General features: G+C 40.6%; 1 protein-coding gene across 12 annotated transcripts in view; it reads left to right on the forward strand.

Annotated features, from left to right (window-relative positions):
* The first annotated feature begins 4,104 nt into the window (after positions 1–4,104).
* LRRFIP2 (LRR binding FLII interacting protein 2) overlaps positions 4,105–14,406 on the forward strand; it is a 106,889-nt gene continuing 96,587 nt past the window's right edge. For 5 of the 12 annotated variants that reach the window (XM_019647157.1, XM_019647162.1, XM_019647159.1 and 2 more), the window contains exon 1: positions 4,107–4,381. The gene's annotated coding sequence lies outside the window, so the exon portion shown is untranslated. Of the gene's footprint in view, positions 4,382–14,406 lie in introns of all 12 variants that reach the window. The other 7 variants (XM_019647166.1, XM_019647165.1, XM_019647163.1 and 4 more) reach the window with 4 other exon arrangements.

A 14,406-nucleotide genomic window follows, 5' to 3' on the forward strand; every position in this document is an offset into this window, starting at 1 on the left:
CTCGCGAGATTCTTCTGGAATGAAAGACAGGTCCCCGATCTGCCTCACCTGGGAAGAGCGCAATGATAATACCAACATGGGCCAGTGAAGCGACATCCTCCACAACTAGACTGAAGAACAAAAGGACGGCAACTTATCTGTTCCCCTTCCCCAATTCCCCAACGCTGTTCCCCTCCCTCAATTTCCCAGTAAAATCTTAAGCAACAACAACAACAACAAAAAAAACCACACATACACAAGTTGCATAAATTTATAGGTTTATTAGGGCAGAATGACATGGAATAGTGTAAGCAGAAAAAAAAGCAAAAATCTTACAAATGAGTAATTTTTAAGTGTGTTCACCCACAGAATTTTTTAGTAAACTTGTAATTCCACATCAGCACCATGCAAGCTTATTGACTTTGTCATCTGCTAATTTAGGAAAAGGAGAAGAGCCAAATCAAATACAATAGAAATGAATTGTTGCAAAACGGTAATTTTTTTATATAATGAAACAAAAAGAAACTAAAAACCTAAAGAAGATAGCCAGATGTGAATTTCCTAGTTTTAATGATGCATTACAGGTGTGTAACAAGCTACCAAAGGAGGAAGCTGGGTGGAGGGTACACAGGACCTCTTTGCTATTTTTGCAACTTCTTGCGAGTCTACAGCTATTTCTAAGAAAATATAGTAAATAGCAAGAAAAAATAGTAAATCTAGATAAGAAGAGATTTTTGGAAAGAGGCTATTTGTTATATTTAAAACAAATATACAGGGGCTGGCCGAGTGGCTCAGTTGATTAGAGCACGAGCTCTGAGCAACAGGATCACCGGTTCAATTCCCACATGGGCCAGTGAGCTGCGCCCAAGCTGCGCTGCCGCTGAGCTGCCAACAGGTGGCAGGATGGCTCAGCTGGTGAGAGCATGTGCTCCTAACAACAAGATTGCCGGTTAGATGGTGGGCTATGCCTACCTGCAACTAAGATTGAACACGGCACCTTGAGCTGAGCAGCTAGCTGCAAGCTGCTGACAGGAGGCCAGATGGCGACTGCACTTGGAGCTGAGCTAGCTGCACCCTCCACAACTAAGACTGAATGACAACAACTTGGCTGTTCCTCTTCCCCAATTTCCCAACACTGTTCCCCTTCCCTAATTCCCCAATAAAATCTTTAAAAACAAACAAACAAACAAAACCAAATATACACAATTGAAGACTGTTGCTTTGCTCGATTTCCATAGGTTTGTAAGGACTTAAAAAAATTTAAAAATGCTTCCAACACACACACACACACACACACACACACACACACACACACACACACAATTTACTAATAAAAATATTAGGCTCTGAAAAGTGGCATCGTTATTTTTAATGTTTGAACTAATGATGTTTTCCAGAAAAGTGTAAAGAGTGAACATAATATTGTATTACATAGTATTGTATTTGCAAAGGACAACTTAATTTTGTGAAAACCACAAAAATAAATGTTTGCTCTTGAGAAAGATTTTTGTTTTTTGACATCATCAAAGAAAAATGTGAAGGATCTGATATGAAAGGAACAAAAATGTACAAATCCTACTACCTCATTCCTCAAAACTGTATAAACACTTGCAAAATTTTTCTTCATCTGTTAATTTGTCCCTAGAGCAGCCAGTCCACTCAGACTTGGGGGCATTCACATGTCAAAATATTCCATAAAGAACTGGGGACACATATTTTTGGCAGAAAGATCACTTACTGTGCAGGGAAACACTGCTTGTGAAATAATTCAGAGTGACAGATTTAGTCAGGACCCCCTTGCAGTGACAAAATGTTAGCATCATACTTTATAACATTCTTGAAAGTGTTCAAAAGACACATGGCAGTAGGAATTCTTAAATCAAGTGGCGTGGTTTTTTGGGGGTGCCAAATAGATGGCAAATATCCTATGGAGCAGCGGTTCTCAACCTGTGGGTCGCGACCCCTTTGGGGGTCGAACGACCCTTTCACAGGGGTCGCCTAAGACCATCGGAAAACAAAAAGACATTTACATTACGATTCATAACAGTAGCAAAATTACAGTTATAGAGTAGCAACGAAAATAATTTTATGGTTGGGGGTCACCACAACATGAGGAACTGTATTAAGGGGTCGCGGCATTAGGAAGGTTGAGAACCGCTGCTATAGAGGGAGAAGAAAAAACACAGAGAAGTTCCAAAATTGCCTCATTTACACTCTGATTTAATGTATATTTTCATAATAAAATTCTAAAAGCAAAATAAAAATCTGCTTGGCTGGACACTTCACTTATATTTTCCTCTTAAATATTAAAGTACAGCAACATGGTGTAAAGGGAATTAGGGCAAGAAAGAAATGAGTCCAAATTTTGGCTCTTCCAGCAATCAGTTTTGTTACCTCAGGCAAGTCACAATCTCTCCGAATCTCAATGTCTGTGTTACTAAAATGGGTATAAGAATCCCCATATATAAGGTTGGTTCTAGTACTGAAAGGGATAATACATTTAAATGCTAGCACAATGCTGTGCACACAGTAGGTACTCAAGCCAGTTTTCCCAGAAGACACAACAAAATATTTTTGTTAGTTTAGTATGAGCCAAAACAAGTGGTTAAAGAGTAAAATAAAAAGAGGAGAATCACATCCGAATACTATCCAAACAATCCTTCAATTTAATTGTGCAGTTATATAAACTAATATCTAATAAACATCGTTGAGTTTATTGGTGTTATTCAGGTAATGCATTATTACTTGAATAGGCCCTCTCTCTTGCAAGCTGGCCTTTCATTTTGTCTTTAACTGATTTAGCAAAATATATTATTAATCCTTTATTCGGGTCATAACATGGTATGATCTTTTGGGAAGATCAAGCTCCTCTTGATCCCAGATAAAAGTCATTTTATTCATGGATCTGAGAAAAATAGTGACATGGAAAGGAAAAAAAAAGTTAAAGGGTAAAGAAATTTCTTTCAAGGCCGATGGTGTAATTCCCCCTGCGATCAGCATCTGTTGATGCCTCACTATCTAGAGACCCAAGTTCCCGAATTCATGACTTGAACCTCTTCCATCAGTGCCACAGTCACAGCCCCCATGAACTCTAAAGGGAGTACAAGTCTCCTGAAAATGCAGAAGCACAGAAACAGCCTTTAGAAGGCTTTTTAGAGACAGATTCTTAACATGAAGTCCGTGGGCTTATTCAGGGGAATCTGCAACCTACAGGCCCTGAATGGAAAGGTGTGTCCAAGTGTATTTTGTGCCGTTTTCTCAGGAGGCTGCTCCACTGTCCCTTTCTTTCGGTGTTCTTCTCTAGCCATCCTATCCTGCCCAAGAGGACACAATCTCTCGCATCACTAGTGCATTTCTTGCAGAGCCTTACACCACCTGTCATTACCTTGTTTGTTGGCTTAAATCCGTCTACCCCACGACAAGGTAAGCTTCCCAAAGATCCTTCCCAAAGGGTCCTGGTGTTTTTCCAGTGCCTTGGACCTGGCGGGTCTCGCGAGATTCTTCTGGAATGAAAGACAGGTCCGTGCCGATCTGCTATCTGATGGAGCCCATATCCAACCCTCACCCCCCACGCCCCCAGCATTCTTCTCCATAAACAATTTTTTTTTTAATCATGCGTTTTTCATGATTGAAAATACGGCTTTTAGCATTTCAACCACACCCACTCACCCGCGCACACTCGTTTCCTACAGTCGGAAATGCCACCCCGGGCCACTCACCCAAGCCTGCTAGGCCAGAAAGGTGAGAGACGACCAGGAAGGGCAGGTGCAGCCTTGAACCGGTACACGCATCAGTTCACATTCCTGGCCTCGGTCCTGAGGACGGAGGGGCTGGGCAGGCGCCGCGCGGGCCCGGAGGAGCCACCTCTGGGCCGCCCCGGGCCTCCGCCCCACCGGCTGTCGCGCCCCGCAGCGCTCCCTCCGGCGCAGCCCCAGCAGCTCGCGGTGGCGGAGCCGGGTGGCAGGAGCCCCGCACCCCGGGCGACGCGCAGCTCACCGCGGGAGAGCCTGGAGCACTCCGCCCGGCCGGTATCACCCTCATGCCGCGGCGCGCCGCTGAGGCCACAACTACTTCCGGGTGAGCGGGTCGCCGCCCCTGTGGCCCCGCCCCTGCTTCGCCTCCTTAGCCGCCGCTCGGGCTGCGGCTCCTCCCGGGGGCCGGTTCCCGCTGTCTCTGCCGCGGCGCGGTGGGGATACCGGCGTGACGGACTCGTCGGCCGCTGGCGCCCGGAACCGCTGAGTCCAGCCCGTCCCGCTTGGCCGGCACCTGGGACCGAGTCCGCCCTCCGCGCCCCTCGCCCTTTGCTCCTCGCTCTTCGCCCCGGCGGGCTCCCGGCGGACGAGCCGCGCTCCGGCCCTTCCCCGGCGGCGCCGCCGCAGCCACAGCCGGTGCCCAGAGACAGGTAAGGGCCGCTCTTCCCGCCGGCCCGGAGGAGAGCAGGGACGGGGCCCCCTCCTGGCCTCTGCAGCCCGGGGAGGTCCGCGCCACCGCTGACCCCTGCTGGGGGCCGGGCTTCCCTGGAGCTGGCGGCGTCCCTCGGCGGGCGCCGGGGTCGGGGTCGCCCCCTGCCTGCCGTGGTCTCTGGCATCACGCCTCATTTCCAACCCGCACCCTCCATCCGCGCGAGGGGAAGGTGGTACTCCCACTGTAGGAGAAATTCACTTGGGCTGCTGTCCTGCTTCGGGTGCTCAAGGCGCCTTCTCCTTCCCTAGGTTCTGTCCCCAGGGAACGGTGTCAGGCCGATGAAGGACGTAGCATTTTTATGGCTTTTTTTTTTTCTTCTTCTTCCCCCTTGACCCGAACCGAAGCGCGGGTGTAACAGACGCTTCCTAGGAGTGTCAGGGTTAATGCTTGACTAGTAAGAGGTGTTCTTCACACCCAGATTGTTAAGTTATAGAGTCCAGTCAGTCCTGCTTCTCTTGCCTGTGTGGATATCCAGCAGGAAGCAGGAGGACCTAAGGAAACCCACCTCTTTTCTTTCTTACGGGGGGAAAAAAGTTGAAGTGTGTGGTCCACTTTTTTTTTTTTCAACCGTGGGAGATACAAATATCAAGCTGCTGACAAATGGCTAGGGAAGTATTGTATCCTAAACTTGAACTAGTTTGTAGCTCTCTTTCTTTGAGGTTCATTTAATGACTCAGCATTTCTGCCGTAAACAGAAATATTGTAGCGTAGGTTAATTGACTAAAAGATACAAAAGTAGCCATTTTTATGTTATCACAATGGGAAGAGCATGTGGATACAGTAATGATATTAGAGAATTAGAGAATGGAAAGCAAAGTATGGGTGGATGAGCTCTTAATATTTAAAATAACATTTTCCCAAGATAACGTTTTATTTTGGGGATAAATCTGTTTTTGGAGAATGTAAAGTGTTACAGATAAGAGTTAGTTGGCAGGGACTTTGAGGTTTGCAAGTCTGCAGAATTAACCCTGTTTTACCAACAGCATGTTCTGTTTAACAAATATAGAGATGATGACCTAGTATTATACTCATGCAGAATAAGAATTTGGGAAAGTGTGATTCATTTCGGAAGTTAGGTCACTACTTTGTGAATCACTGATATAGATCTTAAGATTGGAATACAGGAAACCTAGAAGTTTGTTACTGCCTGTTTAACTAGATGCCTTCACTCATTTCATACAAGTGTTGTATTACAGTTGGTTAGGTTTGTTGCTGGGTATTTATTATTATGAACTATAGTAAGGAAATAAAAGTTGAACCTCTGTAGAATGTTTGGATTTAGAATTAATTGTTAGTTCCTAAATGGATTGTTGTGATTTTTACCCGTATTTTGCCCGATGTGGGAAGATACATAAATGAAGGGGTCTAGAAACAAAATAAGCATCAGTAAAAAGGAGAGCTACCGTCGTTAAGGTAGGGAAAAGTTCACTGAAAGAACCTGCAGAGTACAAAATAGTCTTTGGAGTGAAAGGTTTCACCTATTATGCCAAATCTATCCTTAACAATGTGGAATGAGGCTATATACACTGAGTTCTTATTTAAGTTCTGGTGTAGAAGAAAGTGTTTATTAAAGTTGTTATTTATTATTGGAATGAATTCATTTGAAACTAGAAATAACTTTTTATTGCTGAAATGTAATGTGATCATTTTGACTTTTAAAATGTTGTTAAGCAAAATAACTGAATCGGAGCTCTTGATACTCTTAGCCTTGTTTTCTTTTTCTTGTTTCTGGATTCAGCTTATTTTACCTTGATTTTCATTTATAAAGAACTTTAATTAGTTATCAATTATAAAGTAATAGTAAGTTTACCCCGTTGGTCTTGCTTACCAAATTCCTTTAGTTTTTTTACTCAATTTTGGCATCTTGTTTCCTTGGATATCCATTCTTATAGTTAGAGTGTTCCCTTAATGCCACTTTTGATTTTTGTCCAGCATTTAATAGTGACATAAGAGTTTCAGTTCCCAGTGAACAGAGATTCCCTTTTGGGAAATCCCTTTGGAAGCCACCATTACTGACTGTCTTGATAGGTAGATATGCAAGAGAAATCTTCTTAGGTCGGAATTCAAGCATCTCCATAAAGAAAGAAAAAAGTGATAGAGAGAATTTATTTGACAAAGTAGATTCTTTCTCAAAAAAAAAAAAAAAACAAACCAGATCTTTATTAGAAATGAGAGGGAGGGAGCAGTTTCTTGCAAAGCTCTTTGTGAATTGTTTATGCTGCTCCTAGTGTGAAAAGGAACAGAATTGATGATGAATAGGAAAAAAAAAATTATCCCTGCAGTGTGCTGAGACTGTTGATGAGGATCACGTAGGAGGAAATAAAATTCTTCTGTCCTCACCATCAGATCATTGCACCTATTAGCCTTTTCCTTCTAGGTAGTTGTTTTCTCTCTGGAGAATCTGAGAGAAGGTTCTTTAACTGGGAAAACATACAATCTTGTCCAGTTTTCAAATAAAGAATAGACTTTATGACCATCATTCAAAACTCAAATTTTATTTTTATTTTTTTAAGATTTTATTGGGGAATTGGGGGAAGGGGAACAGACAAGTTGCTGTCATTTTCTTCTTCAGTCTAGTTGTGGAGGACGTTGCTTCACTGGCCCATGTTGGCACCATCATTGCGCTCTTCCTGGGTGAGGCAGATCAATCGCCGGCCTCTGGACGGCTGCTTACAGCGGCTGCTGGCCAGCCCCACTGCAGCCTATGCCGTCGCCAGCGACTCAAGGCAGCCCAGCTCCAGGTTGAGCTGTTGTTCAGCATCTTAGCTGTAGAGGGCAGCGTCACCGGCCCTCATATGTGGGATCCGAACCAGGGCCCTCTGGCTTCCCAAGCCAGTTCTTAACCAACGTGCCACTCGGCCGGCCCAAAACTCAACTTTTAAAATTCAGAAGGAAGTAACAGCAAGGTTGCCAGTTCGACTCCCACATGGGATGGGGGCCTACGCCCACCCGCAATTAAGATTGAACCCGGCACCTTGAGCTGAGCGGCTCCGAGCTGCCCACGGGCTGCCGGATGGTGACTGGACTTGGAGCTGAGCTGGCTGCACCCTCCACAGCTAAGACTGAAGGACAACTTGGCTGTTCCCCTCCCCCAATTACCCAACACTGTTCCCCTTCCCCAGTTCCCCAATAAAATCTTAAAAAAAAAAAAAAACTCAGAAGGAAGGAATTGAGCAAAATTTACCCTGTAGGTAAAATAACTTTTTCTCCATTTTCCCCTTTAAGATAATAGATAGGACACCTTTGGAAATGATGTTTTTTGTATTGCATATTGCACTTTCACTGTTAAAACTTTTGGGCCTACAAGAATTTGGGCCAGACAATGGGCTAAAAACTGGGTTTATCATATACTTTTTTCCGTTGTTCTACTATTTCTTTATTTTGGTGGGGGGATGGAGAGAGCATTCTATTTCTTGGAGAATCTCTGAGATTCGCTGCATATGTATGCTTTTGTTTTGCTCTGGTGGTGGGGCCAGCAGTAGGTAAGACCAGAAATGGCTAGGAAGAGGGAAGAAATGGCATACATGGAAGAATGCTCACTTTATGGGTTCAGTAGATGTTTGGGTGACTTTTAAAAATTGATAATACATTTAAAAATAAATGTTCTAGGGTGAAAAGGAAGTCTCCTTTCCACAATACACTTCTAGTCTTTTCTCACTTTCCCACCCCCTAATCCAAGCAGCCACTGTTAATGGTTTCCTGCATATCCCTCTCCAAATTTTCTATTACATATGTAATCACATATGTTTAGGAGAAATGTCCTGTATCTTTCATTCTTGCCCTTGATATATCTTAGTGATCTTTCTATATTAGCACATGTATCCATCTGATTTTTAAAAAGACTGCGTGTAGCTGAACCATAATTTATCCATTTTCCATAATTTATCTTACCATTTCCTATTAATAGATATTTAAGTTGTTTTTAGCTTTCTACAAACACTGCTGTCATGAACAACTCATATGTAAGCCTTTGCACTAGTCCATAAGTATTTATATGAAATGTATTTCGAAAAATGTGATTGCAAGGTTGGGACTTAAGTTGTGAAAATCTAAACATTTATTTCAATCCTACATTGGGCTTTTTTTTATAGAAGTTAATGTCTTTCTTAACCTCATAGCAGGAGAAAGGAGCTCTTAATTACTTTGTATTCTTTATCCTCCTTCCATTTAAAAAATAATGCAATTGTATTTTTAAGGCAATTTGAAACATTGTAGCGATAGGTGGTTAATTTTATTTGTACTGGTAAGGGTAAAAATACTGGAGCTTGAAGACTGGTGCTGTTATAGACAAACCATTTATATTTGGTAATAGTTAAATGAATACCTTTTGTAGTAGGTTGATTGTTTTAGGATTTTATGACCAATATCAATGAAAAACATTGTATATACTTGAACTCCTTGCCCTGCTAAAGTCTGTTTCTGTATTATTAGACACAGGGAAGTAAATAACCCACCTCACTTTCCCCTTATCTCCCTCATCCTAGTCTATTTATAATAAAATAAACCTCCGTGGAGTTAGAGATCCAAAAATCCTTTTGCAAACCACAGTGCTGTTGATGGGTTCATTTCCCATGGCAGGAGGTAGATACAGATTCAGTCCGTAGTAGCCTGCAGAGCATTTGCCAGCAGAATAAGGGAGGTTTATTATTTGAATTTCAGTTAAGACCAGGAGGGGTTTCTGGAATCTTTGGCCTTTAAAAATGAGAAAGACTAGGGGGAAAAAAAGTGCTGAGGAGCTAACGTGTTAGGATGAAGCTGGAACTTGTGAGTGGCAGTTTCCCTGGCTGGTGCCCAGGGTCTATTTTGAGGCCTTGTCAGAGCTCGCCTGACAGAACCTACCACAGAACTGTAATCTGTACTGGCCCCGCTGCGAGTCAGGAAGGCCTGCGGTTTAGGAAAAGGGGCAACCGCAGAAGAGGGAGTTTATAAAAGGACATTTGCCTTCGGAAGATTAAGGCTCAGTTTTGGGGCGAAAATCTGCTTAGCCTGCATAGCCTATGATCCAGTTTTTTGTCTTCTTTTTTAAAGGAAAGAGCACAATTAAGGAAAACTAATGAGGGAGGTATTTTAGAAAAATGTGCACAAGAAAGAGCACAGGATTGTGCCAGTATTGATATTATGTTCTGGTCCTGAGAGTGTTTGCCAAGCATCAGTCACATGTTTTACAACAGGGGAAAAACATTACTGTTAACTGGCATAGGGAGGCCATGCCCTTAGTTGAAATGCTCTAATTCAGAGACCTTCACACTTGTCATTGGGATCACAAGGACACTGGGAATGATGGGCTATGTCCTTTTGCAGGATTATTTTGAATTCATACAGAGAAATTAGCTTCTTCCCAAATTCGCATTCTCTTCTTCCCATAGAAATGCTAAAGTATCGTGTACAATATCATGAAGTTATTTCTTAAACTCTTGGTTATTACCAAATGCTGTCTCCCTAGTTCCTGTGCCATGTGCTTTCTCATGAAAACCTTGGTGTTTTCTATACTTAGTGAATGATGTACTTGAGTTTAAAGTTCTTTAACTGATCTCACTTCTTAGGCTAGAAAGCTGTTTAAGAGCTGAGCACTCCACCCTTTGGACCAAGATTCACGTCACCATATTTAACTGCAGCCTGTATTACAGTCGAGGTTGTTTGAAGAATTGGATGTGCAGACTTAGTTTACAGATGCAAAGCCTGCATCCTTCCTTTGCTTTAGATTAGGTTGTGACTCCAGGAAATTTAGCTTTTCCCTTGGACTGTTAGTATTTGATGATGATGATGTGATGTATCTAGTATTCAGTGTGAAGAGAAAAAAAATAAACCGGAGTGTTTTCTTCTTTTATTATTATTATCTGGTTTATTCCTGTTATTTCCCTTCCTTGTCTCAACCTTCCATGCCTCCTCCTAAAAAAAAAAAAAAAAGGCTAGAACAGAGCAGAGGCGAGAGAGTGGAAAGTGGAAAAGAGGTTGGGAAAGCCTTGGGTCCAAGTGCATAGAAGGGTGTTTTTATTTTCTCAGAAGTGGTAATAGTAAACCCTTCTTAAAGAATCATAGGTCATCTTTTTCCATTGTTTTCACTTTAAGCCCTGTATATCTTAGTTTTCCTTCCTTATGAGCACCAAAATTTTAACTAGTTTTGATGTAACACATTTTTACTGCTTTAGGATACAAATTTAATTTTTAAGTTACTTGTTCTGATTGCTTTGTTATTCTTTCATCATCCCCCACTTTCCTAAGTAGAAACATTTTAACAGCTAGGAGCAATCTTTGGCTCTCTGTTTTCTAAGTTAAATAGAGGACAATGTACTGTATGCAGAGGATTAGGATGTTAAAATGTTTATTTTTCTGTTAAATGGTTTAAGTCCTTTATAACAACAAACAGTATAATTAGTAAACATACATGTTGCTATTTTTTTTAAGTGTTTCAATTAAGTGACCCAAGAATTATAGGACTAAAATGAGAAAAAAAATTTTTAGATTAGATATTTCTTCCTCTGTTATGGATATTAGTATATCTAAGTGGACAGTCAAGTAAATGAGAGGACCACTGCCCTCCTGTCTTACCAAACTCTCCCTTTGCTCTCCATTCAAAGTTTCTTTTTTAAATTGTGGCAAAATATACATAACATAAAATTGACCACTTCAACCATTTGTAAGTGTACAATTCAGTGACATTAGATACATTCCCATTGTTGTGCAGCCATCACCACCATCCATCTCCAGAACTTTTTCATTATCCCACACTGAAACTCTGCCCATTAAACAATAACTCCCCATTCCCCACTATTCTACTTTCTGTCTCTATGAATTTGACTCCTCTAGGTACCTCATGGAAATGGAATCATATAATATTTCTCTTTTGTGTCTGACTTGTTTCATTTCATACAGTGTCTTCAAGGTTCACCCATATTGTAACATGTATGAGAATTTCACTCATTTCAAGGCTGAATAATAATACAACACTATGTATATATCACATTTTGTTTGTCCCTATATGTTGATGGACAGTAGATCTGCTTTCACCTTTTGGCTATTGTGAATAATGCTCCTATGAACATAAGCACGTAAATATCTATTCAAGTTTTTGCTTTCATTTCTTTTGGGTATATACCCATAAGTGGAATTATTGGATCATACAGCAATTTTATTTAATTTTTTGTGGAATTGCCATACCATTTTCCACAACAGTTGCACCATTTTACAATCCTAACAGCAGTGTACAAGGGTTCCAGTTTCTCTACTTTTTTGACACACTTGTTATTTTCTGTGTTTTTTTTTTTTTTAAATAATACCCGTTCTTATGAGCTAGAGGTGGTATCTCATTGTTGCTTTGATCTTTATTTCCTTAATGATCAGTGATGAGCATCTTTTCATATGCTTATTTGCCATTAGTATATTTATTTGGAGAAATATCTGTTCAACTCCTTTGTCTATCTTTGAATTGGGTTGTTTGTTTTATTGTTGTTTAGTTTTAGAGGTTCTCTATATATTCTGGATATTAATCTCTTATCATATACACGATTTGCGATTTTTTTCTCCCATTCTGTGGGTTGCTTTTTTACTGCTGATATTATCCTTTGATGCACAAAACTGTTTGATGAAGTTCAATTTGTCTTTTTCTTATGTTGTCTGGGCTTTTGATGTCAGATCCAAGAAATCATTACCAAATCCAAGGAAGGTTTTTGCATGTGTTTTCTAAGAGTCTTATAGTTTCAGCACTTACATGTATTTCTTTGATTCACTATGAATTAATTTTTATATGTGGTGGAAGGTAAGGGCCCAACTTTATTCTTTTTCACGTAGCTCTCTAGTTTTCCCAGCACCATTTGTTGAAAAGACTGTCCATTTTCCATTGACTGATCAGTACCCATGTTGAAAATCACTTGATTATATGCCAGGGTTTATTTCTGTGCTGTCTATCACATTCTTGATGTCTTTATGCCAGTAACACACTGTTTTGCTTACTATAGCTTTCTAGTAAGTTTTGAAATCGGGAAATGTGATGCCTCCAACTTTGTTATTCTTTTTCAAGATTTTGTCTTTTTGGGGTCCCTTGAGATTATATATAAATTTTAATTTTAGGATGGGTTTTTCTTTTTCTGTAAAAAAAATGGCATTGTGATTTGATAGAGATTGCACTGAATCTGTAGATTTATTTGGGTAGTATTGACCTTTTAACAACATTGTCTTCTAATCCATGAATGTGGGGTGGCTTTTCATTTATTTGTGTTTCCTTTCATTTCTTTCAACATGTTTTGTACTTTTCAGGGTACAGTCTTTTGCTTCCTTGGCTAAGTTTATTCCTAAGTGTTTTATTTCTTTTGAGGCTATTATAAATGGAATTGTTTTCTTAAAATTTTGTTTTTTTGGATTGTTCATCATTCATTATAGAAATGTAACTGATTTTTTTTGAGTTTGTTTTGTATCCCTACACTTTGCTAAATTATTCATCCAAAGTTTTAAAAGCTGTTGTATTCATTTTTAAAAAAGATGTATAACACGTTACACAAATTTATCAGCTTTAAACAACACACATGTATTATCCCTGAGTATCTCTGTGGGGCAGGAATCTGAACATGACTGAGCTGGGTCCTCTGCTTAGGGTCTCATGAATTAGGGTCTAATGCCTCTGCAACTGGGGCATTAGCTGGCTGAATTCTCATCTGGAGATATAAATGATAAATACTTGCTTCCAAGCTCACTTAGGTTTTTGGCAGAATTAAGTTCTTTATGATTTTAGGACTGAGGCTTCTTGCTCACTGGAGGTTACTTGGTCATCTAGAGGCTGTCCTCAAGCTCCTAAAGGCTGCTTTCAGCTCTTAGAGGGAGCCTGAAGTTTCTGGCCCGTGGTGTTTGCCAATATGACCACTTCGTCAAGCCATCAAGGAGCGTCTAGAGCAAGTCTGCTAGTTAGACAGTCTTATGTAATGTAACATAATCAAGGGAATGGCATCTCATAATCTTTGTCATAGTCTTTTGGTTAGAAGCAAGTCACAAGTCCTACCCACATTCTTGGGCAGGTGTTTACACAAAGGTGTGAACAGCAGGAGGGGGGATAATGGATGGGAGCCACCTTAGAATCTGTGTTTCATAGCTGGTTTCATAGCTGGTTACAAAATAGCACGGAGTTTATAAACCCATTTATGTTTAAAAACATATGCATAATTAGGAGTATCTTTAGATGGTGGAGATGACTGGTGGCTTCTGTTGTTATTTTGTATTTCTTCATTATTGCCTCCCATTTCCCCTCCCTAAAACATTACAGTTTTAAATCACTAGTTGGCATTTTTATTATAACTAAATAAATATTGTTTACCGCTCAGCCAAGTATTATTGCTTAAGTTTCAGTTTTTCCAGGAGGTGAAGACTTATTTTGTTTTTATCTTATTTATTTATTTGGCTTAGGTTTTTTTGTTTGTTTTTTTTTTTAATTTTTTTATTGTTAGTTTCAGGTGTACAGAACAATGCAATAGTTATCCTTTTCACCCTCACAAATTAACAACCCCCCTCCCCCCATGTACTGCCCTCCCACCCCCGATATCATGCTTGTCTATTACAATTCCATTGATTCCATTCCCACTCTCTACTCTATGTCCCGTGACTATATGTATATATAATTATAGTTGACATGCAATATTATTCAACATCAGCTTCAGAAATACAGTGCGATGGTCAGGCCCCTACACCGACTATGAAGTGGTCTCCCTAACAAGACATGTGTCCATCTGGCCCCCTAAAAAATATTTACAACATTATTGATTATATTCCCCAGGCTGTCTTTTCTATCGCTGAGGCCATATTGTAGTTACCAATTTGTATTGTCTCATCCCTTCCCCTCTCCTTCATCCCCACCCCCTCCCAACTAACAACCCTCAGTTCTTCCTCTGTGTCTGAGACTATCTCCATCCACTTCTCCAATCCATTCAGTTCCTTAGAATCCATGTATAAGTGAGATCATATGATATTTGTTTTTCTCTG

The sequence above is a fragment of the Hipposideros armiger genome, unplaced genomic scaffold (genome assembly GCF_001890085.2).
Source record: "Hipposideros armiger isolate ML-2016 unplaced genomic scaffold, ASM189008v1 scaffold_109, whole genome shotgun sequence".
NCBI classification, from domain to species: Eukaryota; Metazoa; Chordata; class Mammalia; order Chiroptera; family Hipposideridae; genus Hipposideros; species Hipposideros armiger.